Source organism: Equus caballus, chromosome 1 (genome assembly GCF_041296265.1).
Source record: "Equus caballus isolate H_3958 breed thoroughbred chromosome 1, TB-T2T, whole genome shotgun sequence".
NCBI lineage: Eukaryota > Metazoa > Chordata > Mammalia > Perissodactyla > Equidae > Equus > Equus caballus.
The window spans coordinates 44,887,612-44,915,382 of record NC_091684.1 but is presented as its reverse complement, the minus strand read 5'-3'; positions in this window follow the sequence as shown (position 1 = coordinate 44,915,382).

Sequence of the window (27,771 nt, the reverse complement as noted above, 5' to 3'; positions counted from 1 at the left end):
TATTGTAATAAATCCAAAATCAAATTGTGGAGCAATTTTTTAGGGATTTGACAGGGATGAATTATATTGAATTTGAAGAGAAGTGTTGCTTGTGCTTGATCAGATTGAGTTTGGAGAATTTCATTTAAGAAAAACCATGAAGCAAAGAACTTTTTCTTTCACATAATGTAGAAAGATGATAGTTTGTGATTATAGATATATTAGAAAACAGACACACACATACACACAAGGACCGAGCATTTCAAAATATATATCCCCAAAGTCAAAGTCAAGAGGAAGTAATATTTAAGGAAAGAAAAATTTCTGCATAAAACAAGGTGAGACTATGGAAGGAATTTCAGTTTTCAGCTATAAAAAGAATAAAAGTAACTATAAATTAACATTAACAAAATCACAACAATATACAATAGTTCCATAAGACTTATGTTGGATTTTTAACAAATATAAATGTATTATATTCATATGTATTTTTATAGATATATATTTATATTTTTTAACAAATGTACATACACAAATTTTTAAATGAGGCAAAAATAGGAATGTTCATGTACAATTAGGAATAGCCAGTGGAATGTAAAGTTGAAGATACCACTTTTTATTATGATACAAGCTCCGTGAGGGCGGGAATTTGTGACTGCCTTTCTCACTAGCAAATCACCAAACCCTAGTGAATGTGAATGTTCATCGAGAAAAACCGTCCACAGAACCCTGGAACGTGCCAGAGAAGAATGAGTGGTGATAGGCAAGAGGTGAGCATTACAACTTTGGAGAGTAAGCAAAAGTGTGAGGGGAGAGAAGGAGTCCACTGTCTGGGTGCTAACTAAACATTTGCTGGTAGACCCCCTAAAAGAAGAAATGCAGCTTCTTCAGAGAAAAACACTCTGGGCCTGACGGTCCTGCTGCTGAATTTTCCGAGACACTGAGACTTGAGAACTCTGGGCATTGATGGGACTTGCGGAAAAATGACAGACTCACCAAGTCAATTTACATTTTACAAAGAGAAAAGAGAGAAAGGTAGTACGGGTCAACAGGGACTTCCTGATGGGGACAACTCACTCTGGCCATTTGTTCTTCTCTCATAGGTCTGTTTTTAATTAAGTTCTTTATTTTGTACTACACAATTCTGTCATCAAATTTAACCCACTTTGCTCTGCCGTTAATAACATTTTTTAACATGATTTTCTTCGTATCCAGACATTTGTTTTGCAATTTCCCAATTCAAATAATTTAAATTGCTGTTCCTCAAACAACTACATATCCTTGTCCAATTTTTACTTGTTAATAGTAACTATAAAACAGCAAATGAGTTAACAAAAACAATAACTATTGAAAAGTTAATCTCAGTTAAAAGTGTTAGCTCTTTTTATTCTCACATTTAATATAAATGGTTTCAACTTTATTTTTTTGATATTGTGCTTGCAGCTTCCTACTCTGACTCCCATGTTAGTATGTACAGGAGTATTTGAATTGTTTGCCTTCAGAATTAACCCTATCTCTCTCTCACCTGTGTGGAAAAAACAAGGATATTCACATTTTTTCCATTAATAGAGGTTAATGTATCAGCCATTATTAAATTTAATGTAATTCTTCTTTCCTGAGCCGTATCTAAATCATCTGAGTGTAGGCCCCAATTGTACGTTGTCTTCTCCTCCCGACATGACTTAGCCTCTCATCATTCAGCAGCTGATTTTGAATGGGAAATTGGTTAGACCGTTCAGCAAAACTTTCGATGACTGGAGATTCTCTCTCCGTGTACAGAGCAGGATGACCAGATCAAAGCAGAGATAAGTTAGCAATCCTGTGTAGATATCTTAGTTCTTGACTCTTTTTCTGGGCTCTGCTGTTCTCTATAAATTTCTTCTTTGGAGAGGCAGAGCAGTTTGCCACAGGAATGCCCTCGACATGGATTTTTTGTGCAGATAGTAGGTGCAGGCAGGTGAGAAAACAGCAGGAAGAGATCAGCTTAGAGGCTGGGTATGTGTATGAACAAATAGTATGTTTAATTAAAATAGTATGGGGTGAGGAAATGATAAATTAACTAACAGATCATTTTAATAACCTGATAAATCTAAAATTACACACACAGCAGGTCAAGGGGATTTATAATAATTGTCAAAGATTATTATACATCGTGTATTTGCTGACTTACTTTGGATAGAGTTGAATCAAAATATATGCATTCATAACTATGTGATGGCAACAAAAATATTAAAAAATAAATACTAAGAGCTCCTACTCCCTTCTCTGTCTGCATAGATAGGCTTCTGTGCTTCTGATCGTGATAATTTACAAGACACTGGATTTACAAAAGTGTGGGAGCTATGAGCAGAAAGGAAGAGTGATATATTGGGTGGGGTGGAAGATGAGAGGGAGGAAGGGCAGGTGTTTTGCACATCAGAGAGAATTTAGGGAGCCAAAGTGTGAGTGAAATGGCAAAATATTTTGAAAAATTTCTACTGTGTCGTTTGTTACAATTCATGCCTTGCAGCCTCTTCAAACATTTCAGTAAGCAGTGGGGGGAGCGGCTGACACGCTCTCATCTGAGGGAATAATTAAGGAAGCTGCCTTGTTACATCGCCAACAAATTTAGTAGTTGAAAGGCTGCATAATGATGTTAATATGCTATTCTCTTATTATTAGACACTCAAGTTTTTTCTCATGGTAAATAACAGGGCGATAAACATTTTTATGAATAGTTTTTCTCTTATTTAGGATTTTCCCCTTAAGATACATGTTCACATCTATAAACAAATAGTCAAAAAGAATAATGCCTTTTCCAATTCTTGCAGCATATTGCCAAACTGCTCCCCCAAAGAATTATTACTATTGACACAACCAATAGTTATATATGAATAGAATTTCAGTATAATCTAGTAAGCAGATATTATTATTTTACATTTTTATTTGTTTAACAGATATATTCTTTTTCTTTTTTCTTGTGTTTTCTTAATTAAAACTCTGATTGTTAAATATCGCTCCTCTTGTGAGAACATTTTGTGTCATATACCTATTTAACTTATTAATGACATTTTAATAATTACTTTGAAATAAAAATACAAGATAACGTTTTCTGTTTTAATTCCTACAAATATTTTACCTTAATATATTCTCTGTTTATAACTTTAGTCATGTCATTCACATTAAAACAATATTTTGTTTGCGTAGAGATGTATCTGTTGTTCATTTCCCTTGACTATTTTTTATTTCAAGTATGTAAATTTCTATAAAATTCGTTTTTGAGAGGCAGGCATATCTAACTTTATCCTAAAGAGAAACTGGCTCTGTACTCCCTGGTATAAATTATGCTGGTGTGATTCCATTGGAACAACCATGTCCTTCTGGGGGAAGCATTAGGACCATGAGCTACCATGAAATTCCTTTTGTGGTTTTGGGAAAACCACACCCAGTAACAGATTAGGCTTCTCTGGGCTTCATTGAATAGTTTACTTACCTAGAGGGAGAGAAAGAAAAGGAGACTATGGTCAGAAACTACTGTGGATATTAGAAAAGGTAGGAGGAAGGGAAATTATAGCTCCTTAACGAGTAAAACAGGAAAATGAGGATAGGCGACTCTAAAGCATACCGAGAGGTGTTTTGGTTTTGTTTTCACAGTGGTCAGTTTTTCCAGAGTGAGAGGTTTTGTCACTGCCTAGTTACCCCAGGAACTCAAGGCTGGGTTTGGATATTTTAATTGTTTTTCCAAATTGTTCTTTTTCCTTTTATTATGTTAAGGAGATGCAATCACCAGCCACCCTAAACCAGACCAAGCCTCACCATGAGAGCTATGCCTATGACCTTTCCCTTATTTTTAATGCTAAGATCTCTTTGGAAGGAGGTTAGGCCTTATTATCATCACCTGTAGTGTGTGTGGAAGTGGAAGCATGTTTTCCAACTGAGCCTGTGCAAGCAAATACCCACCTCTCCCTTTTGAATATTCATTCTCCATCTGAAATAAATGTCCCTGCTTCCCTTTGTTTGGGGACGCAATGGCTCTGGAAGTGATTCCTCATGTTCTCCTATTTGCTGCAAATACACTTTACCTCGTGAGACAACTACTTCTGGTGGAAAGTCTGATTTAACTCGCCAGGAGGGAACCCACTTGGGTTTCCGTAACAGTTTGTCTAGATGTGTGGGGAGTTTTGCCCTATCTTTCTATTTCTCCCACAGCACATCAGAGGTCTGAATGAAGTCTACTCCTCCAACTGGGAGGAAATCCTAAGGTATTCATCCCGGGGCTTGGGTTCAGACTCTGCAAATTGTATGGTTGTATTGAGCATTTTTGTTTGCTTGTTTGCTTGCTTTTGACACTGTCTATATCTATTTTATATGCTTAGGAGCACGTCAATTCTTACATGAGCCACTTAACACTTCTTTTCTGATGCTTTATGATAACTTTTTCCCCTACAGTACACTAAATGGCATTGCACCATCACTCAGTTAATACAATAACTTTTTGAAGATTTAATGTTATCAAGATTTCATATTGTCACTGACTCTGAACTATCTTATAGGCAATTACAGTTTTTCTTCCTCTTGTTTTCTTCATCTTTTTTCTTTTGCCAGATAAACCTCTAGCCAGTTTTCAGCATCATAGTTCACCTCGTTTTATTTTGTATAAATTATTTGCATATTTATCAATTTCTTTGGTGAATTTCAAAAGAATTTTTCTGATCCTTCCAAGACTACACATGCAGCAACTAATTTTTAAGATTATCTTGATGGCTAAAATAGTCTCCATGCCTAGAAAACATATCAACCAGGTCATATTCTGTAATAAGCTTTCTTACTTTTTCAGTTCTTCAAACATAAATCTATAGACAGATGGATGTGTAGCAATTTCATACCACCCAAACTTTAATCAATCCATTCCAAGGGTAGTGATGGATGGATGGTGAAGTTTAATGATACCCTTTATTTCCCCAATAAGTAGTAGATGAAATAGTGACAGCCCTCAGAGGTAGAAAGCATTGATTTTCTTTTTTTAATCTGGTGAATTTTCCCATGCACAGAGCTGAAATTTATTCTCTTCAGGGAGATTTTCCCACAGATTGATAAACTGAGATGAAAAGGAAAAAAATATGATCCCGTTAAAACACTGCACAAATATGCATGCACACACACAAACATATTTTTAAAAGTGTATTTTGATATTGATGTTTCAAGTTTTATGTGGGAACATTTGTTGAATAGATATGCCCATCTACCTAATTATTCCTGTCGCACCCTGGAAAATGGTTTATTGTTACACAAATATTTGTAGATCACTGATTCTTGGCTCTGTACATTGAACCCACATCGAACGCCTGAAATTATAATCCTGCCTGTCAATCACTTGCTCAGTGACTTGGAGCAAGTCATTGACTGTCTTCGCATTACATGGAAAAATTAAAATTTTCAGTTTGACGAGTAACGACTGCCACTTACTAGTCAGGTGCCTTAGAGGTATCAAATGTCTGAATCTCAGTATCTTCCTATTCCTGTTAAAAGGGGATAAGGATACTGTGAAATTAATTAAACAAGGAGCCCATTAGACTGAGATGGCTCTTCTGCCATGGCAGCCTCTGTAAATAAACCAAAATCTAAGCCTACAAATGCTTCAAGTTTACAAAATTGAAACCTAAAGACAACCAATCACAAACAGCCAACCGGGCCTTAAGCTCTAGTCAATCAATAAGTTCCTTACTTTGCTTCTGCACTTTCTCTATGAAAGTCTGTCCCCACGCTTCTGTTTGGTGCTGCCCAATTCAAATCAATCTTTGCTCAAATAAACTCTTAAAATTTTTAATATACCTCAGTTTACCTTTTAACTGCTCATATCCCGCGCATTTGTCAGATATGGTGTGACATGTGAGTACAAGAGTCTAACACAAAATAAGTATCTAGTAAATGGCAACATCTATAATGTAGCATACGATCAACATGTAATACACACAGACACTTTAAAACACAAAAATATCCCACAAGAAAAGGTGAGTCAGTACACAAGGGCAAAATGTAGTGGTGATGTTTTCGAATAAAATCTTGAAATGTTTAAACCTCAAATATGTCATCCTTAAGCCTGTAAGACTGACTCCTAACAAATTATAATTATTGTGCATTGTAATTTAGTCAGTTTCTCTGTTTCAACAATAAATCCTGCTATTTTCCAATTTTAACATTGGAAGGTAATCTGAAGTCATTTTATCTAAACTGTAATCAAGGAAGCTGACTCCTCATCAGCCCTTCTGATATTACTGTCCGTGCTGAAGGTAGCTTGGGGCTGTCTCTCATCTGAGAGTGATATTCCTTACTGTGTTTATTTCACTCAGCCTGATTCTCTGGCTCTAGTCTGTGATTCTATTGCATGCAAATCAATGTTATCAGCACATTGAGTTAGTATGGGTGTATTTGATTTTTTTTCCTGCATTTATTCCTAACAGATTACAAACTATTTATACTTTATAATCAACAGTCACTGCTGGATGTATTGAAGTATTTTTATCAGCTGCACAGCTGCCTTTGTTTTCATAGTCAATATTCCTTCCTGGGAAACTAACATGCTTTTAACATGTTCGTCACACATTGTGTGCCTTACAATTATTAACCAGAACATTCTACAGGAGCTAAACGTGCTTTAGCTGATGCCAAAACAAAACAAAAACAAAAAACAAGCCATAAAAATGCTCACGGTCTTCAGAATATACTGAATTTTCTTGAGTAAATTTGAAAAATATTTTTAGGTTAATGCTTTAACAGTGATTAATAAATATCATGATAAAGCTTAGAGATGCTTTACTCATTCTAGCGTTTTTTTCCATAATTAATCATATTGTAATAAATTCAAATGACATGAAATTGTTCATATATTATTACTTGAAATTTTTGTTGCATTATTGAAACTCCATACCTCATATCATATGCACATTCTTTTAAAATTTCTCTTAACATAAAAAGACTTAAGTAGAAGTCTTTTTTTTAGTGTCTTGTCACTTCATGTATTTACTAGTTCTTTTACATCAAGTTAGCTTTGACAGAATCTCCGTTTTCATTGTTAAAGAGAAAAGCAGATCAGATATAAAATGTTATGAGCATATTAATAAAACCATTCTGCTTGATACAGAATTGCCCAATGAAGTTCTATTGTTTACACTATAGTAGCACCTAGAATTTGAGCAAGATTTTTAATTTAAATAGTACTACTGTACTACTGAAGACACTTGTATTCGTTATACTTAATCCTATAAAAGAGTCAGGGCAGGGGCCCACCCTGTGGCCAAGTTGTTAAGTTCGAGCACTCCTCTTCAGTGGCCCAGGGTTTTGCAGGTTCAGATCCTGGGCGCAGACCTGACACTGCTCATCAGGCCACATTGAGGCGGCATCCCACATACCACAACTAGAAGGACCCACAATTAAAATATACAAGTAGGTACTGGGGGCATTTGGGGAGAAAAAGCAGAAAAAAAAGAAAAAGTGATTGGCAACAGTTGTTAACTCAGGTGCCAATCTTTAAAAAAAAAAAGGGGCAGAAATTACCATCCACAATTTAAAGAAGGCACTGAGTTACAGAAAAAAAGAGTGATTTTCTCATAATTGTTTCGTAATCCCTGTATTATGAATGAGTCCTGGGAAGGGAAGAGGGGAGAATGCTTAGCTAGTACTTGAAAAAATTTTTAAAGTTCGTTCTTCAATACTAATCAAGTTGTTTCTGATCACCCTGGGAGCTCTCCGCTTTCAGTATACCTGGAGTGCTTCACATTGATTGCACTCATTCTCAGTGCATTCCATTGTGTTATTTGTTTTTCAAGGGAAGATGTGACATTTTTACTGAGATTTTCTATTATTTAAATTTCAAATGTAATGTTTTTGACAGAGACTCTCAATAAATCCTTCTTGGTTTTTATATTTCTTTAATATAGACTCATAAGTTCACCAGTCTCTCAAACATTTTGTACAAATGGGGAATTCACAAAGATTTTGCCTTCAATCAAGTTGAAAAATATGATATTAACAATTTTTAAAGTTGCAGGACCAGAAAGAACAGGAAATACTCTCATATTAACAATGTGGTGGGATGTAAGCGTTAGATTATCCAGAATCCTTACACACAATCAGCTAGAATTAAAGTAAGTTCCCTGCAAACTCCCTAATAATGAAATTAATTCAGAGTGGAACAATAATTAAATGTCATTTTTTTTTACCTCTCTATCTGCATGTCAGTGCTTAAATAGGTTGATCATTTTCAAAGATGTTGAAAGTAAATGAAAGCTAGACACCTTCATTTACTATGGGACTCAACTATTTGACATCATAATTACACTTCTAAGAATTTATCCTGAATAATAAAGAATCTCAAAAGGAGTTTATAAGGCTCTTTATTGCAGCATTCTTTTGTAATAGTAAAACAAAACAAAAAACAAAACCCTGAAATCAGCAGAAAAGACCCCACACACATATGCATGAGAATAAGTGATTGGATACATAACTAAGGTTTAAACATAAATAAATCATGAAATTACAGGCAAGTAGTTGAAATAGGCACAGTTTGACACCATTTCTATTTTAAAAATTGTAACGTACACATTAGAAAAATAAACTCTAGGGTCTATACATAGAACATTGCTCCTTGATGTTTTTCTGGAGTCAGGATTACAGGATGCTGTTATTTTTGACGTTCTGCAGTTGTTCAATATGGATTTTGTCTTAGTAGATGTATTAGTTTGCTGGGGCTGCCATAACAAAGGACCACAGACTGGCTGGTTTCAGCTACAGAAATGTATATTCTTACAATTATGGAGGCTAGAAGTCTGAGATCAAGGTGTCTTCAGGATTGATTTCTTCTTAGGCCTCTCTCTTTGGCCTCTACATGGCTGTCTTCACCCTTTATTCCGACATGATTTTTCCTCTGTGTGTATCTGTGTCTTAGTCTCCTCTTCTTATGAAGACACTAGTCATATTGGATTAGAGCCAATCCTAATGACCTCATTTAACGTATCTCTACAGGGACCTTTCTCCAAATACACTCACACTCTGAGGTACTGAGGATCAGGACTTCAAATATAAACTTTGGGGTGAGACAACTCAGCCTGTAAGAGTATATAATACTCTAGTGACTAATAAAAACACAGGAATATACAAACGTGTTCTTGTGGTGTGGTCTGCACTGCTTCTGCTCATTAAAGAACTCTAATTTTCTTTTTTTTTTTAAAGATTTTATTTTCTTTTTCCTTTTTCTCCCCAAAGCCCCCAGGTACATAGCTGTACATTCTTAGTTGTGGGTCCTTCCAGTTGTGGCATGCGAGATGCCTCCCCAGCATGTCTTGATGAGCGATGCCATGTCCATGCCCAGGATTCGAACTGGCTAAACCCTGGGCCATCACAGTGGAGTGCATGAACTCAATCACTCGGCCATGGGGTTGGCCTCTCCAGTTTTCTTAGAGATGTCCCAATATTCAGCTATACAACTACATTTCCTAGATTACCTGGCAATTAGGAGTGGTTGTGTGACACAGTTCTAGACAGAGAGTTTTCAGTCAAATAGTTGGGAAGGGCTACTGTGACAGCTGGTTAGTGTCTGAGTCCACTGGTATGCCTCCTTTTGCACTTTTCTCTTCCTCTCAATCTGAAATTGTGGATGCGATAGATGGATTTCCAGCAGCTATCCTACAGAAAAAAGGATGACAAGATAGGGCTAAGAGCCTTTGTGACGTTGTGGAGCTGATATTCCTTTTACTCATGACTCATGGACTTTTTTCTAAGTGGAGAAAATATACTATATGTAAGCCATTATTATTTGCATTTTCTGTTAGGTGAGCTGAATAGAATTCTTTTTAATATGGAGAATTGAAGAAAGAGGACACCTGAGATGGTAGGAATTCCTCAAGAAATGGTTAGTTGTTTCCTGAAATCTGAGGTGACTCTCTTTTATGATGTTACAATCAAGATCAGTAGGAGAAATTAAGGTATAATTAACATCCTCTGGCCTTTGAGAAATTTCACATGACATACATCTACACGTTTTTATAAGAAATTCATGGACTGACTTTCATAACAGATTACTGGAAAAAAATTTATCTTTTATTAATATTAATTCATGGAGAAATGGTTTTCCAAAAGAGATGAGGCTATCTCAATATGCTTTCCCAGTCTCTTCCAGCTATTCAGTAGATGACCTAGACTTACCTTTAAGGGAGAATTCAAGCCTCTTTTCTTCTCTTGCTCAATTCTCTCAATTTCTTCAAAAAAATGAATCAGAATCCAGGGCAAAATGTTCCACTTCTAAAGAGGAGATATTGTAAAATTTGAGGACAGTGATGGTGCCTGGGTACCTAAAGGTGGGAATTTAAGAAGGCTTGAAAGAGCAACATGTATTGCACGTGTTTCTTTATTCTCTTTTTCGGGGGAGGGGGGGAGATTAGCCCTGAGCTAACTACTGACAGTCCTCCTCTTTTTGCTGAGGAAGCCTGGCCCTGAGCTAACATCATGCCCATCTTCCTCTACTTTATCTGTGGGACGCCTACCACAGCATGGCATGCCAAGCAGTGCCATGTCCATATCTGGGATCCAAACCGGCAAACCCTGGGCCACCGGGTAGCGGAATGTGCAAACTTAACCGCTGCGCATCCCGGCTGGCCCCTCTTTATTCTCTTCACCTTCTTCTGGCATTGATTTAGTCGACGAGTGGAGCCCATTCTACAGATGACAGAAACCCAATACTTAATACTTCCCTTTTCCCTTCTTTCTTCATTTACACACACATATGCATAAACCCACCTCAAACTCCCCCTCCAAAAAGAAGAAAAATTTTAATAACCATAACAGAAATTAAAAAATTAAAGCTACCCTATGCACAGAAGTAATAGTGCCCAGGTTCCTTCCCTGATTTGAGAAGGCCTTGGGTCTACGTCCTAAGATAGCTAACATCAAGATATTAAGGCTCATATTCTCTCTCTCTCGCTCCCTCCCTTTGTCCCCCTCCCTGTATCTTTGGAGATAGAGCAGGACCACAGGCCTACCTAGGCAAAGAGGGGATAAAAGAATCTAATCCAGCCTAGCCCACTAGATTGCACTATTGGCTCTTGGGGTCAAAGTCTTGGATAAGGATAGAAGAGGGCTTTGTTTTCCCTGTTATGGTTCTATATGCATATTCTCCTCAGGAGCTGTGTGAGAAGCAACAATTGGTCAGGGACAGAATTTGGGTTTCTAGGGGTGATTGGCCAGAAAGCCATTACCAAATTTCATCGAATGTAATGTGCATATTAGTATCCTGTTTCATTAGATTTCATTCACTAGAGCTCATATCTACGTGATCCTAAATCTACGTTTGATTATCTATACATTGCTCTATTCTCATCTTCAGAGTCATAAGCAGCTTACAACCTCTCCTCTTTCTTCTCATGATATTCATGTCAAGTTCCCATGTTCTCCTCACCTTTACTCTAGTCAAGCTTGGATAGGGGCTCTTAGCCTAATGTTCATGGAGCCAATTGCAAATATCAAATGGGATTTGGGGTATCTAAATATTCTTTACAATTTTGTACATCTCTGTGCTAATTTAGGGAAGAGAAAAATAGAATAAAAATGTTTTCTCCAATTTTAAAAGCAGATCATATTACCTGACCCTGTTTTTAAAATATTGTCCTACAACATATATAGTAATTATAGTATTAATGATAGTGGCCATATAATATACTAATAAGCACTAGCATTTATTGAGATGTTATGAGGGCTTTAGATAAAGATTCTCATTTGATTCTTATAAAAAAAACAGAAAGTAGGGTTAATGATCCCCACTTTAATGATAAAGAAATTGAAGCTGAGAAGGTTAAGAAATTGTCTTAAAGTGTTACATTAAATAGAGGTGGTGCCAAGATTATACTCAGAATGCCTGGCTCCAATGCCCATATTTAACAAACTAATGCTGCATTGATATCATGAGAAAAATGACTTGAAAAGGGAAGCATATAGCATTTCAGGGTAAGTAATGATAGCAAGCAGAACACATGCATATATTACACTAAGGAAAAATATTTCTAATGGAGCATATCACTGTATAGGGAGGTAGCTTTTTCTTGGGTCAGGGAACTATTTTTGTCACTCCCCTTTAATTCTACAGCAAATAGGCTATATTGCCAATGTCAATGTGATTCAAGGTTAAATAATGTTTTATTATTTTTATCATTAAAAAAATGAAATATTTTAAAATAAAGCCTTTTATTAAAAAGCAGTGAAAATGTATACACTAAGTCTGAGCCTTTGCCTTGTGTCCTAAAGTTCATGCAAGGAGGTCAGCATTATTGACCACAATTTCCACACTGGTATGCAAAGAGATCAGTGGACCAAGAGTCACAAGAACAAAATCTATTTCAGGGCCTGCCACATGCTGTCCGATATTGCATATGTCAACCCAACTCTTTAGGCCTCATCAACTTCAAACATAAAGAATGACAGCATTACTTTTGTCTCTCTTCTCTCCAATATGAGTTAATTTGATTCCATTTTATGCTCCTTGTTGCCAAAGTCTGATGAAATGAAGGCCATGATTTCACTTTCATTCTATGCTGTGTGTATGTGTAAATTATCATTTAATGCAGCAGTGGACTTGCAGGCAATTCAGTTATTTCTGTTTCCTGTGTTGAACAGAAGCCTACATTAAATGTGTATCATTTTCCTCTAAATTATCTTAGTTTCCTTATCAACCGTAATAATATGCATGCAGAGGCACTTCACATCTTTAGCCTGGTAAATGCCTTCCAGAGTTAATACTGGTTGCCCTTCACATTTTTTTCTCTGTCAAATTACATAAAACTTATTAAATAATTAAAAGTTTTAATATGATTTCCTGGATGCATTGTGAAACCTAGTATGTTAACAATCTGTTTACTCTAAAAATTTATAAAACTAGCAAAGTACTCCCTTAAGTTTCTACTGAGGTTGCAAAATGTCACATTAGGCATTGTCACTTTCATGGAGAAACTACCCCATCAAAGGCAAAATAAAATACTGTACTATTTGACTTCAGAGTGCCTAAATTTGGAAGTAGTCGTCAAGTATGGATAACAACAATTTATAATAGTATTATGAAGTTATTTTCAAACAGCAGAAAGAATCTTAGGGATTTCAAGAAACTATGCCATGTGTGCAGCAATTTAAAATTAGAGACTGGACATTAATTTGACAGAAAATGATAGGATCTGAAAACCTGGCCTCTTATGCTCATTTGTAAGCTATGTTCAGTGGTTGATAAGCTAGCATAGTTTTTAAAACGTGTATATGCATCAGTGCATGGTTTCTTGTATGTTTCTATCTGCATCAAATTCCATTCGGTTACATAATATATACTCACTACTACTGTTTTCACAGTACTGTGTTAGACACTGGAGGATGCACCCTATGGTATATTCTGGGAAGGCTAATGATCACTGAATTGAGTAAGAAACTAATAACTTATAATATCATGAAGTAGAAGGGAAAAAAGAAGTTGAAAAAATACTATTGACGGGTTGATAAATGACAGGAATGTCTTGACTGTTTCTGCACGTAAATATACAGTTTTTCAACTTTTAAAGGCTGATCCTTGTCCATCAGTTATAGGAAACAAACACAGAAGTAAACAACAAGAGCCAATTACCTACATTGGCAGCATTTATTAAGGACCTTTTGTCAAACCGTGTGCCTGCAGTCGTTTGACTAAACCATCAACATCTTAAGCATTAATCCTTTATCTGCTGCTGTGACAGAAAAACCTGCATTTCTGACATGATTATGCAAAGCCCACAAACACTCTGTTCTAGCTGCTTAAAATACGGAGCTGTAATTTAGCATATCCATTATTTGAAATATCTCATCAACCTTATAAAGAGCAAGAATACCCAGCCGCAGCTGTAAATAGTGAGGACAGGACATGAAATGGCCTTGGGAAATGGAGTTTGTCATTTAAGGCAGGATGAGGACAAGATCTGGTTAAGGGCAAGTGAATTATAGAAGAAAGTGTGATCATAAAGATAAATGAATTGTCTTTTACTAGACAGTATAATCGACTAGAGACTTGGGGCTGTTAATGTATCATTTATATCAATCAGAAAGAGGAGAAAATTAGTAGAGAAAAAGATTATTGAAATATTCACGGCTAAATTTCCAGTGAATCTTTATCAAGTCACTCATTTTGAATGAGAATTTATCTTATGTATGGGACATTATATAGCTTGCATTTAAATCCATTCAACTAGTTATAAATACTTACCTAAGACAATTTATCTGTCTGATATTTAAGTAAATTACTGAGTCCTTCAACTTAGACCTTCCTTAAAATGTCTTTACCTAGAAGTACATGCTCTAAACACTATATATGGTCTTCATTTGGAAATTGAGGCAAAATTGAAATCTGAATTATTTGAAAAAAGAAAATAGATAATAAATTAAAAATGAGCAAATAAATCTTTGATGTGTTTCATAGAAAAATTCTACCAATGCATGCAAATAAAAATTGTATTTTTATTTATTTAATATTATAAACATTTGGGTATTTTATATGTTTTTAAAATAAAAGTATATCACATATAAAGTCAAAAATTTTAAACAAAGTATTAACTGTTCAGGGCTAATACTTTCAGAGAGAACCTCTCTCATGATCCTTTCTTTTAAAAATAGGATAATTTTAGTTATATCTTGCTGAGTGATCGCATAGATGTAAACATTTAGCTCAATGGTTCTTGATCAGAGGTGATTTTGCCTCCCAGGAGATATTTAGTAACGTCTGGAGACGTTTTTGATTGCCATAACTTGGGGAGAAATGCTACTGGCATCCAGTGAGTAGAAGCCAAGAATTCTCTGGATATCCTGCAACGCGTAGGATAGCCCTCTGTAACAAAGAATTATTCAGACCCAAATGTCTGTAATGCCAGAGTTGAGAAATCTTGATTTAGATGGATCCTTGAACTTCCCATTTGCTTTCAAAACCTCCTGTTCGAGTCCTAGACAATTTTTTCCTTGAAATATCATTAAATAATTAAAATGTACTATCAAGTCATCCAGTATGTGGGTTTCTAAGTAAAATATTCTCTATCCCATGCGACTATCTTGGTCTAAATGAAAAACATTTTCATATGATGAAGATCTAGAAAAAATGTTAAAATAGGTGGATGTAAGTTGTTTAGTGCTTGCTAACTGTGCAGGGTATTAAAGTTTTCAGTTTCAAGCCACAGTTTCAAATAAGCCCTTCCCAGGTCCGCCACCCCTAAAGAAGCCTTAACAGGCACTCAGAGGGCCATGTGGATAATGATGTTAACGTCTCTCGACAGATTTGAACAAACAAATATTCTTTCTAAAGAACGTGTTTGATAATTTTACTATCTGGAACAAACTGATGTAAATATGAAGCCACTCTTGAATTCTAATCCTTAATATTTCCTAAAAACAATACTTAAGCTTTTAAAACCACTATATTTTCCCTGGTTCAATCTGCAATGAAACTTGATTAAAAAATGAAATCCAGTCAATTTGTATGTATGTATGTGTATATATATATATATGGTATATATATGTACGTGTGTATATATATATAGTATATATGTATGTTTGTGTGTGTGTGTGTGTGTGTGTATATATATATATGTATACATGTTGTGTCACTCAGCAGAGTACTAAAAATACTCCGTACAGAATAGCAGAGTAGGCAAGGCTGAAAGGTCTAGATTCAGGCTGCCTGAATTCAAATCCTTGCTCAATCACACAAAGGTTGTGTAAACTTGGTCAACATACATACACTTGAAAAGGGATAAATAGTTATATTCATTGTAAATGCTAATGTAGCGTGTTCACTTAACCCACTGTCTGGCACCACACGGTTAGCTCTCGGTAAATGTTAACTCTCTTAGGAATTGAGAGAGTTCTAAGGTTCTGTCTTGGAAGGAAACCATATGCTGTAAGGCCATAGCTCTGCTCCGGAAGCTCCTGCTGTCACAGAAGAAATTGCTATGTGGTGTGGTCAGAGAAACAGTTGCAGTTTCAAAACCACAGAGAACAGGCTTGCTGCCATTTCTACTGCTTCCTAGATGGCATCAACATGACATAATTCCACTCACAATAGTCAATTGAAACTGAAAACAGAGTGTTTGAGTCAAAGACAGTAAAAATTAAGAGTTCCTAGTATTAACATCAGCACTAGATTATAACTTTGCAGAACGACATATATTCCACAGATAATTGCACATAATTTCAAAGAAAATTATCTTTCAGAAGTTCACACCAACAGAACATTTGACTATAAGAGATTTAATCAATAGAGAATTTCCTCAGTGCAAAGTAATCTTTATGTTATAATTAGTATAATAAACTGTATATTTAAAAGCTGATTACAACTCTGCCATTTTGAGTATGCTTTACTTTGGAGCTCAGATTGAAGGAATCACGTCAGAGCTAAGGCATCAATATATGGCCTCCAAGACTTTCACAGAGCCCTGGAAAAAGGCAGACTATAGGAATAAAACTTAAGAAAAGATGCCTGAGAGCAGAAAATTTTCATAGCAAAACAGGAATCTGCCACAAAATCAACTCAGCCTAAAAGCCTAGATGTGCCAAGGGCTTAATTGTCCTGAGTCCAGGGTGAAATTGTTTGATGAACTCACTCTGTCTTGGACCCAGGTCTGCATAACCATGCAGGGAAGGAGGGCTGAGGCAAAACTCACAATCCGCTTCAGAGGGAAAGTGTCTGAAGGAGGGCCTCCTGCCTGGGCTGACTTTTAACACTAGAAAAGGAAGGCAGCATGCAGCGTTCTCGTCAACAACCCGAATAGGGCCTAGGAGGGCATGGCAGAGCCACAGAAAAGGGCCTTGGTTTTATGAGATGTGTGCCCCCAGCCCCCACTCCTGCTCCTACTTGACCCAAAAAACACACTCTGTAGAAGGCCTCAGAGGAGATGTTTGGTGGGTGAGGGCTATTTTATCAATGGAGCTTAGAGACCATGTATCAAATGACTTTATCCAGATATAGTTAGAGCTTAACATCTATCTGTCTGTGTATCAAAATATATAGAGATACATGCACATATATATATATATAAGTATATGAAATGCATAAGACAGACAACAGATTGAACGCTAAATGCTTTATCAATGAAACTTACGATAAGTAGATTTAGAAAAATGGAATTCAGTGTCCATATTTTCCCAGAAGGTAAAGCACAGAGAAGTTTGATTTCTTTAATAGCACAAGTTAATCCTCAAATTCCTAATAGTTAAGCGCTATATTATCATTACTAGGATGGCACGTACACAATGGTGCTCAAGAAATATAAATGACAGTCAATTGTTTCAATTGGACATTTTCCTCAGTAGTAGAGGACTTTGAGAGTTATTATGTAAGGAACTAAATGGAGAATTGCTTTGAGGCAAAAGAGATCATCATTCTTGATTCCGTATAGCTTAGCCCTAATGGCTGTCACCTTTAGGACAAGGTTTGTACAGCTCCTCCAAAGGAAGACAGCATCTCCCCTCATACGAAGGGAGCTTCCGTTTCTATTTTCTGACTGACTGTTGCTTACAGCAGTAGGAATAGTTTTCAATGGAACGTTGTAAAGATGAACTTCTTGAACTACTACAAAATAGAAATGGAGTGAATTTGCTTTTTAAGTAATGAGATGTATTTACTTTTTAAGGATTATTATTTCAATAAAAAACATAATAGATGGTTCAAGTCAATTACTAAAACGCCAGAACAATTTTGGTGAAAGTTGATTATTTTTATTCTCTGCTTCAAGAAAGAGCACAGAAGTCCAGCATGATTCTTTATGGTAATATAATAAGTAAGATCATTAATAAATTTGTTTTTCCACATAACTGAATTATATGGGTAACTGAAATTCATGATTTAAGCACCAGTCTTTTCTCTAAGCATGCATATAAAAGTTGTTTTAAAACATTTTCTTAAAATTTATGGATCTTATTTTAGCTTTTTGTTTTGACAATTCAGTACAATTGTATTACGAGGTTATTATATAGGGCTGTAATTCATAATCAATATATTCTACTAAAGTATTTAAGACTACTTACCCTTTCTAACTGTACATTTTTTTTTCTGTTTGTTTTTTTCTCTCTCTTCCCTGAGTTAGAATTTTAGACCAGGAAATTTCCTGAGGTGGCTGCTAGGTATCCTGCTTTTGAGAGAAAATCTTTAGAAATTGATTGAAACTGACTTCATTACTGAAAGATGTAAAATTACTTTGGTACTGAAATACCCACCATATAATCAGTATTGTCATTCTAAGTTCATGTGCACAATTTAAAATGTCCTCCTTAAACATCGTGCCAGGTTATAGTCTCTTAATGATGTATGGCAATAGCCATTTCCACACATCCTTGCCAGCCCTAAGTGCTATCATTTTTTAAATCTCTGATTACTGTCTTTAGATGGATTTGAGAAGCAGCTAACAAAATGAACTTCAATTTCTCAGATAAATTGTGAGTATTTGTGAGATTGACCTGTTTTGGAGTAAGGCAAGAAAAATATAAATTCTGATATTGAGCTGAAAAAAAATTGCTCACTATGATCAAAAATAAATACTTCATTTCACAAATACTTATTGAGTATTTGCTACGTCTGTTCAATGTGGAATAAATGCTGGGCCTACATGGTGAAGAAGACACGCAAATCCCACAGGCCTGAAATTTATACTAAGAAGTGTAGATCTTATAGATTTTAAATTCTAATTGTGGGGTATGCAGAATAAACTAATAAATAGATTAATAATAACAAAAAATTAACAGGTCATTTATTAAAGTTCCAGAAATATTTATTGAGTCCCTCTTAGGTGTAGAACATTGAACAAAACAGACAGAAATCTACATATTATGGAGCTTGCATTTTAGTAATAAGAACATAAAGTAAATTTTAGAAGCTTATAAATGCTATGAAAATCAATTGATCAGAATAAAGGGATTACATGTCAAATCAGGGTAGGATTACAAGGGCCATGCAAGGAATTGCTACAAGGTATATCACAAATAGTGAAATATGTGTGTGAAGGTATCATAACAGCTCAGATTTGAATGACAGGAAGGAGATACCTATTTGAAGACCACAGGGAGCAACAATAGAAGCAAGAAAAGCATATGTGTAAATATTATAAAGCAGAAACTAATTCACATATTTAGAGTGAGAGAACAAAGGCTGACCTGCCTGGGACCAGAAAGTACTGAGTCACACATGCTTACACCTAAATGGGAAACAGGCACTAGATCATGCAAGGTTATACCAACCCGGGTGATGGAGAAGGCATGTATAAAAGGAGTGCGATTAGATTTATATTTGTAATCATATGATATATACATCTCCCAAATCCATATCTGTTAAATGCATATCATATTTATGAGTTTAATCATATGCATGATTTGTGTTTTTGTGTGTGTGTATTTCTGAAAGTACCCACTAATAACATGAATGAAAGAATAGGTACTGAGTTCATTTTGGCACTTGCCATTGCTGGGTTTTTATTTGGTTGGTTGATTTCTCTGGATCAGTGTTCCAAATGAAACGTAAGGAGCATGCCCAAATGATTTCTTACACCACAGGGTAGTCAGGGAGCACAAACTTAAAGGTAGAGAAAGTCATCCATGGAATAAGGTCATCAAGTAGCCGTGTATCTATGAAGGAGGAGAACGCAGATATCAGAGCATGGCATCTTACAAAAATGTCAAGCACAACATCATACCCGATAGTTGATACAAATTCAATCTAGTGATCGGGTGTGTTTGGAAAACAACTTTTTAGATATAATCATTTCATTCAATTTATTTCCATGGTAACTATTTTACATTTTTATAACTCTTATTTCACCAGAGTAGAATAAATAAATAAATGAATTGAATCACTTTTGCATCTCATCCATTCCCCATGTTTGTAACTGAGATCCAAAGGAGGTTTACCGTATGCCAGACCGTAAAGGAACAAGAAGGACTGAAGGGTCTGCAGAGACGTCTGTCTGTGCTGTCACGTTCATGTGCATTATCTAGTCTAGGCTTCCAGTATTAGTCCACACAGACTGACATTGATTTCCTATCCATAGTTCCTTTTCAATCTGTTGCTCTCTTCCTACTCCCATGTCAATCCTGGGAGCACATGATTTATCTTCCATGTAAGTCAGTCAGTTGGACATCCGGCTACAGAGGGGCTCTTTCTAAGGCTCAGTTCTCCACTTCTTTGGGCTCTCCCCAAGTGCCAGCTGCACTAGTAAACAGGCATAACTCCCCTTTTCTCTTAAATTTCTTTACTCTGTCTGGATCTTTCTTTGAATGATTTTGCTCTTCCTCTGGAAATTTCCTTCAGAAAAAAATTTCCTCAGGAAATTTCTTCCTCTGAGAGAAAGGGACCCATCACTCATTGTTTCCTTTTTACACAGTCCTTCCTCCACCTCCCTACCCTTTTTCCTTTTTCTAGCCTCAAGAATGAGAAGAACTGCTCACCTGTTAACACGCCCCCACCTCCAAATCTATTGTCTTTGTTCTGAATCCTTACATTCCCAGAAGGGCCTCACTTTGGAAACTTGAAGACCTTTAAAATATTCTTTTGGAGGGAGGGCCTTTTCACATCCCTCCTACTTAGATTAGTAGGGTTGACATCTGGTTTGGTGTTGGTGAAGAGGTGTGGAATCAAGAACCAAGGGTCTAAAAGTCACATACAATGCAAGAAAAAAATCAGTAAATTCTTTAAAAATATTTTCTTGTCACACAAATGGGTAATATGGCAATATGAGATCCTAGATGAGAACATAACATGGAAAAGATTTGTCTTAATAGCAAGTCATATTTGCAAAGAATTAAAGTAGCTACTTTCGTATGTCATTTAAATACATGACAAACTGCACCCATAAAATATACCAAACATAGAAGTATTTTCTGTATGCAAAAGGTTTAATTATAAAGGAAGACCAACACTGAAATGCAACAAATTCTCGGGATAAAGAATAACCAAAGATAAGTAGTAAATTTTAAAAAATTGAAATTGAAAATAAAAATTTTATTTATTTCAAGGTATAAAAAAATATTTTCTTTTCTTGTTTGCCCTTCATTTCAGTGTAATATAATACTTTGAAAGGAATCTTATTAAGGGTAATTTTAATTTTAATCACCTCCAGTGGCAGCGATATTTTGAGAAGAAAGCTAGATATGGATTCATTGGAAAAGAAATTTACTTTTCTATCTAAGAGCCTGTAAATTTTATAGACTTCTTTCTAAAAAACATTTGACCATAAAGATTCCTAGTTAGAGAAGAGTGTTCCCACTTGATCTTTTACTCTCTTTTAGCTTATGCCCCACAGCAAACCAGTATTGAAAGTCTTTGTATACAATCTAGTTAGATGTCTTTAATTTTATAAAAAAACATTTTAAATGAGTACAGGAGCTAGTTAAAGAAATATGTATAGTGTTAGGATATGAAGTCCCCTGTTAAGTATGATTGATATAGCAAAGATACTTTGAAAGTCACCAAGTACTTTAAAACTGTCGAATCAAGTACAGAGCAATTGATCTTATATAATTATATGTATTTAGCAAATGGTACATTCCTTCTATCATTATATTAAAATCCATATTTCACCATGCAAAACTCCGTGTGCTATCTTTCAATTTTTGTACAAATTAAAATTGTTCTAAACATTAAAGTCTATTAAAGCATCAAAAAACTCCTTCCTGACTAGATACTATGATTCTTTCATAAATGACTCTTTTCCTCAAAGGGAACACAGGGCATAAATCTACTAAGGGATTGAATTCAAGACATCAGGCCAACTCCTTATAAAGATGTCAGCTCTTCCTAACTCGACCTATAGATTCAATAGAATTTTAGTCAAAACCCAAGCATATTGTTTTATGGATATCAAGAAACTGATTCTAAAGTTTATATGGAAAGGCAAAAGACCACAATAGCCGTGACAATATTGAAGAAGAACACAGGAAGATTGACACTACCTGCCTTCAAGACTGCTATAATCAAGTAATCAAGACAGTGTGGTATTGGTGAAAGAATGGACAAATAGATAAATGGAACAGAAAAGAGAGCCCAGAAATAGACTCATACAAATATAGTCAACTGTTCTTTATCAAAGGAATAAAGACAATTCAATGGAGAAAGCATAGTCTTTTCAACAAGTGGTGTTGAAACAACCAGACATTCAATGCAAAAGAATGAATCTAGACACAGATCTTATACCTTTCACAAAAAATAAAACAAAATGGTCAGAGGCCTAAATGTAAAATCCAAAACTATAAGACTCCTATAAGAAAACATCAGAGAAAATCTAAGTTACCTTAGGATTAGCAATTATTTTTTAGATACAATACCAAGGGTATCATCCATGAAAGAAAAAATAAATGTAAAATTTCATTATAATCAAAAATTTCTGTTCTGTGAAAGACATTGTGAAGAGGATGATAATACAAATCAAAATTGGGAGAAAATCTTTGCTAAACATTGATAGAAGACTTGCATCCAAAATATACAAAGAACTCTTAAAACTCAACAATAAGAAAACAGTTTGATTAAAAAATGGGCAAAAGACCTGAATAGACACCTTGCCAAAGAAGATATAAAGATGGCAAATAAGCATGTGAAGACATGGTTAACATAATATGTCATTAAGGAAATCCAAATTAAAACAAAAATGAGATACCACTACATACCTATTAGAATGGCTAAAATCCAAGACATTGACAACACCAAATGCTAAGGAGGATGTGGAGAGACAGGAATTCTGTTTCATTGCTGGTGGCAATGCAAAATGGTACAGCCACTTTTTAAGACAGTTTGGCAGTTTCCTGCAAGTTTAATATGTTCTTAACATAAAATCCAGCAATCACACTGCTTGGTATTTACTCAAGTGAGTTGAACACTTATGTCAACACAAAAACCTACATACAGTTTATAGCAGCATTATTCGTAATTGCCAAAACCTGGAAGCAACCAAATTGTTCAATATATGAATGAATAAACAAGCTGAACTACATCTATACAATGGAATACTATTCAGCCGTTAAAAGCTATAAGCTTTCAAGCCTTGGAAAGACATAGAGAAAACATAAATGCATATTGCTAAGGGGGAAAAAGCAATCTGAAAAGGCTATGTACTGTGTTATTCTAATTATATAAAAATCTGTAAAAGGCAGCAGTATGGAAACAGAAAGCCCAGTGATTGCCAGGGACTCAGGAAGAGCGAGGGAGGAATGAACAAATAAAGCACAGGGGATTTTTAGGGCAGTGAAACTATTCTGTATGATAAGATAATGAGGGACACATGACATTATACACTTGTCAAAACCCGTAGAACTGTACAGCACAAAGAATGAGCGTAATTGTAAACTATTGACTTTAGTAAGTAGTCACGCATCAATATTGGTTCATCAATTATAACAAATGTACCGTACTAATGCAATGTGTTCCTAATACGGAAAACTGAGGAGGCCAAGGAGGTATATGGGAACTCTGGGTACTTTCTGGTCAATTTTTCTATAAACCTAAAACTGCTCTAGAAATAAGCCTTCAGATTTTAAAAAGTGTAGAAGCTTGAGCAGCATTAAGCAGGCTAAGAAAGAAGTTTGGATGTTGTCTTGATTTAAAACTGGCTTTGATTTTTAGTGGAGAAATATTTGACAACAGCTATGCAAGAGAAATGATGAACCAATTTCCTGTGTCTTCTTGAAATTAAAAAAGACAAGAAAAGAAGAAACAAAACAAAACAAAGGACTACAGAAGTGAATGACTCATATCCTTAGAGATTTAATTAAAAAGAGACTTCATGTCAGGGCGGGCCCGTGGCGAAGCCGTTAAGTTCGCACATTGGCTTCAACCGCCCAGGATTCCCTGGTTCGGATCCCAGGTGTGGACATGGCACCGCTTGGCACGCCATGCTGTGGTAGGCGTCCCACATATAAAGTAGAGGAAGATAGGCATGGATGTTAGCTCAGGGCCAGTCTTCCTCAGCAAAAAGAGAAGGATTGGCAGCAGATGTTAGCTCAGGGCTAATCTTCCTCAAAAAGACGAAAAAAGACTCCATGTCTAAAAGCTAAGGACACAACCATTTTGTTCTGTGGTAAAACCAAACGCCATTTTAATGTAATTATTTTTTATTCATCCATTCATTTATTCATGCTAATGAAATTTATGGAGTACCTAATAATTGCTAATTTATGTATTAGATACTGTTTGTTAGTCATTGAATATGTTATAAGTAAATAGATGGACATGATCTCTGCCCTCAAAAGGATTACACTAGAGAACTCGGACAATCACACAATTAGAATAGACTCTGCTAAATATTATGGAAGGAAAATAACACGGTGCTAAGAAGGTGCCAGAAGATGAATAATGGAGAAGTAACAGTCCAGAATTGGGTTTGGGGATAAAGACACAGAGAAAAAAATAAGTAGGTGGAAATAGCAGAGAGGAAAAAAGGGACCGAGAGAAAAGATTCTAAGCATAAAGAACAGCTGTATGTCCAGCTGTTCCTAGAGGCAAGAAAGAGGCTTATTTCAGGAAATTAAAAAAAATAGTGTGGTTGAAATAGAGATTTGGGGGTGAGAGGGATGGCAAATGTTGACGAGCTGCGCAGGCTCAGATTTGAACAAATAACTTTCCATCTCGGCAAAGAAACTGGATTGTATAGGGGGAAGACCAATTAAGAGGCTACAGCAGTAATTTCTGCAGGAGATAGTGGCAGTCTTAAGTATGGCAGAGGTGATGGTGATGGAAAGTAGTACACTGATTAACAAATGTTTAGGAGGCATGTGTTATAGAGCTCAGTAATCAATTGGTTATGGGCAGCTAGGAAAAGGAATGTGTCAAGAGTGGCTGGACGTTTCCCTCCTGGTCCAACTGAGTGGGTGGCAGTGCCCTTCACTGATGTGGAATACACGAAGACTGAATTATGCAGGTAGAAGATAATGAGGTCGGGGTCTCAGAAGTATTTTTTATTTTTATGTAAGTCTGAGAGTAAATAAATATGCCAGTTAAAGATATAGATTTGGAAATTATTAAGTGGCTAATGAAGTCATGAAAATGGAGGAAATTGCAATGAGATTCCCTGTTGAGATAAAGTAAATCATCTAAGAATTGAAAAGAAAGAACTTCAGAGATTTCAAAAGTTTGAAGCAGAAATGACTTTTCTGGAATTTTGCTGGAAATCTTTTCAGGCCAGCCAGAAGCAGGTATGTAAAACCAGACAAATCTGTAAGAGCGAAATGCTTCTGGCAATCCCAATTTAATCATAAAGATAATTCAAATTCATATCTGCATAAATTGATACAATCTCTCAAAACATGTGCAAGTGCAAAGACCTAAAAAGTGAGCTTGATTAAGGAACAATTATCTTCAAATTGGTAATTATATTATAAATTGGTAGTTATATATAAGTTGGTAATTATTAAATTTGTAATATCCTCTCATATAATTGGAAATTTTAAATTATCCAAATTTAAATGTATTGCATCTTAGAGATTCTTAAAAAAAACTCACAACCAAATCCTTAAAAGAAATAAATACAGTGGAATAAAGGTTGCTTGTGAAAACCCCTCTATAATTTTCTCTCACCCAGCTCTTTATCTGAAGGACACTGAAGCTTAGTCCTGGTTATAGAACTGTTTGTCACAAGATCACATTCTTAACCTTGTAACTAAAACAGATTAAATTGTACCAGGTTCTCTGCTGCTCCAGTCAGTGGCAGGGGGCTGGATTTATGAAGCACTATTGTCCCTTCTTTTTAAAAGCTTTGTCACAGGAATTAGGTGTTAGAATTTTATGGCCTCATATGTCCCCTAAAAGATAACACTAAACTGTGTAACTTTGACCTTTTCCATGCTCTGTAATTTCACTGAATTGACATTCTGATTCTTCCCATTACAAGGCAGCTAAGCAGCCAGCCAGAGAGAAAAAGATACAAAAAAATGCCATTTGTAATGGATAAGTGGCCAAAGGTGGACGGTCCAGGCCAAGATTTCTCTGCATTCTTGGTTTTCTCAGGCTGGTTTCCCATCCCTTATGCAGTCATTAAAATGAAGACAAAGCAAAACTTCAAAGTAATTCATGAAGAAATTCTTGCTATGAAGAGGTATGGTTATTTTCCTTGATTCATAGAGGAATCTGTCATCTAGATACTTAGTTAATTTAACCTATGAGTCACGTAAAGAAACAGGGATAATTCCCTCACAGTTCCCATATATTTGTGACATCACCAGCTATTATTTAAATAAATAGGCAGGTCTTGTCATCATTAACAAAGATGTATTGTGTCCTTATTACATGTCAGGTCCTAAGGATATAGAGTTAAAAGATGATAGCTCTATTATCCCAATGTATAGATATTATGCAGAGATGCTGTCTGAAGACTGGAGTACAAACAAAATTGCTCTCTTCAGTGACAGGATCCCTGATGAAGATGTAAAATTCCAGATTCCCAAGAGTTTTGGGAACATGCTCTGTGTGTGATGACTCCACATTATGCATGAAATAGACAGCCACCTGCTTTAGTGGTTTGGGCGTCCCACTATTCAATGTCAAACGAAGTTGGCCTAAATGAGAGTTGGGGCCCCTTTCAGGCTTAGATTCTTTGATTCATTGCTGTCAAGATGCACCACTACTCCATAGCTCCTTTCTGTTTATCCGTGTTTTATCATTCTAAAATAAAAATGATTCAGATCGTGTATTTGTATTCCAGGTAAATATATAAACAAAAGCCAACAAACCCAACACTGTACTCTTTAAATTATCAGAGAAAACACTGGCAATCCAGCCATTTTGACACTAAGAATAATACACAGCATTAAAAGATTTAGACTGAGAGGAAAAGTGGTTTGAAAGTGAACTACTCTGACATCCCTCCGCTTTGAAAATTGGCTCAAGAAGGAGTTGAAAAGGGCAATACAAATCTAAGGAAGTATTCGGTGATCTGGCTCCCTATAATAAAAGGATTCATCCAAGTAATCTTGCTGTCAATGGTTTCTTCTAATGAATCCATAATTTGCAAAGTAGATGCAAAGTGACTCTTGGTTTTCTTCAGCCCGAACTGCATACTTGAAATAAATCAGAGCAAGATACTTGGTTTAAATGATCCAAAGATGAACAGAAATATTTAACATTTGTTTTTTTGTTATTCTCTAATCAGAAAGAAGAAAAAGAATCAGAGAAACCATATGAATATTATAGTAAAGTCTTTAAATGAAATTTAATATTCCCTTTTCCCATGCATCTTACATCAAAATGCAAAATTTATCTCAATGCTCCATTAGTTGCTTTATGTTATAAACTAAATACATAAGATATTTATATGTCAGGTGTTATTTTGGTATGCCTTTTAATAAGTTCTAATTAGGTATTTTTAAAAAATTAATAGACAAAGAAAAACAAGAAAATTTTGCTCAAAAAACAATTACCCAAAGTCATTTGAATGGTCTTTTATAAAATAGATCTTTTCTTCTCCTCCAGACCTGTCAGTTTTCCAAGTTCCCACCTCAAAATGTCACAGGAAAGAGAATCTCCTTGACTTACCCTGATGCAAACTTATGGCTAAGAGACTTATTTCTTTCACTTTGTTGTTTTCTATTGTATCTTCTATAACTGAAGTTTGCCAGCCTTACATTTTTTCCCTCAAGTTAGAGTCAAGTTCATGGATGGATAAATTAGCAAATACTTTGAGATTCAACTCTCTCTCTCTCTTTCTCTTTCTCTGTCTCTCAGTAGATTAGATAGATAGATAGACAAATAGATAGATCTAGAAATAGAGATTAGTATATTGTTTCCTGCTAGTTATTAAGCAC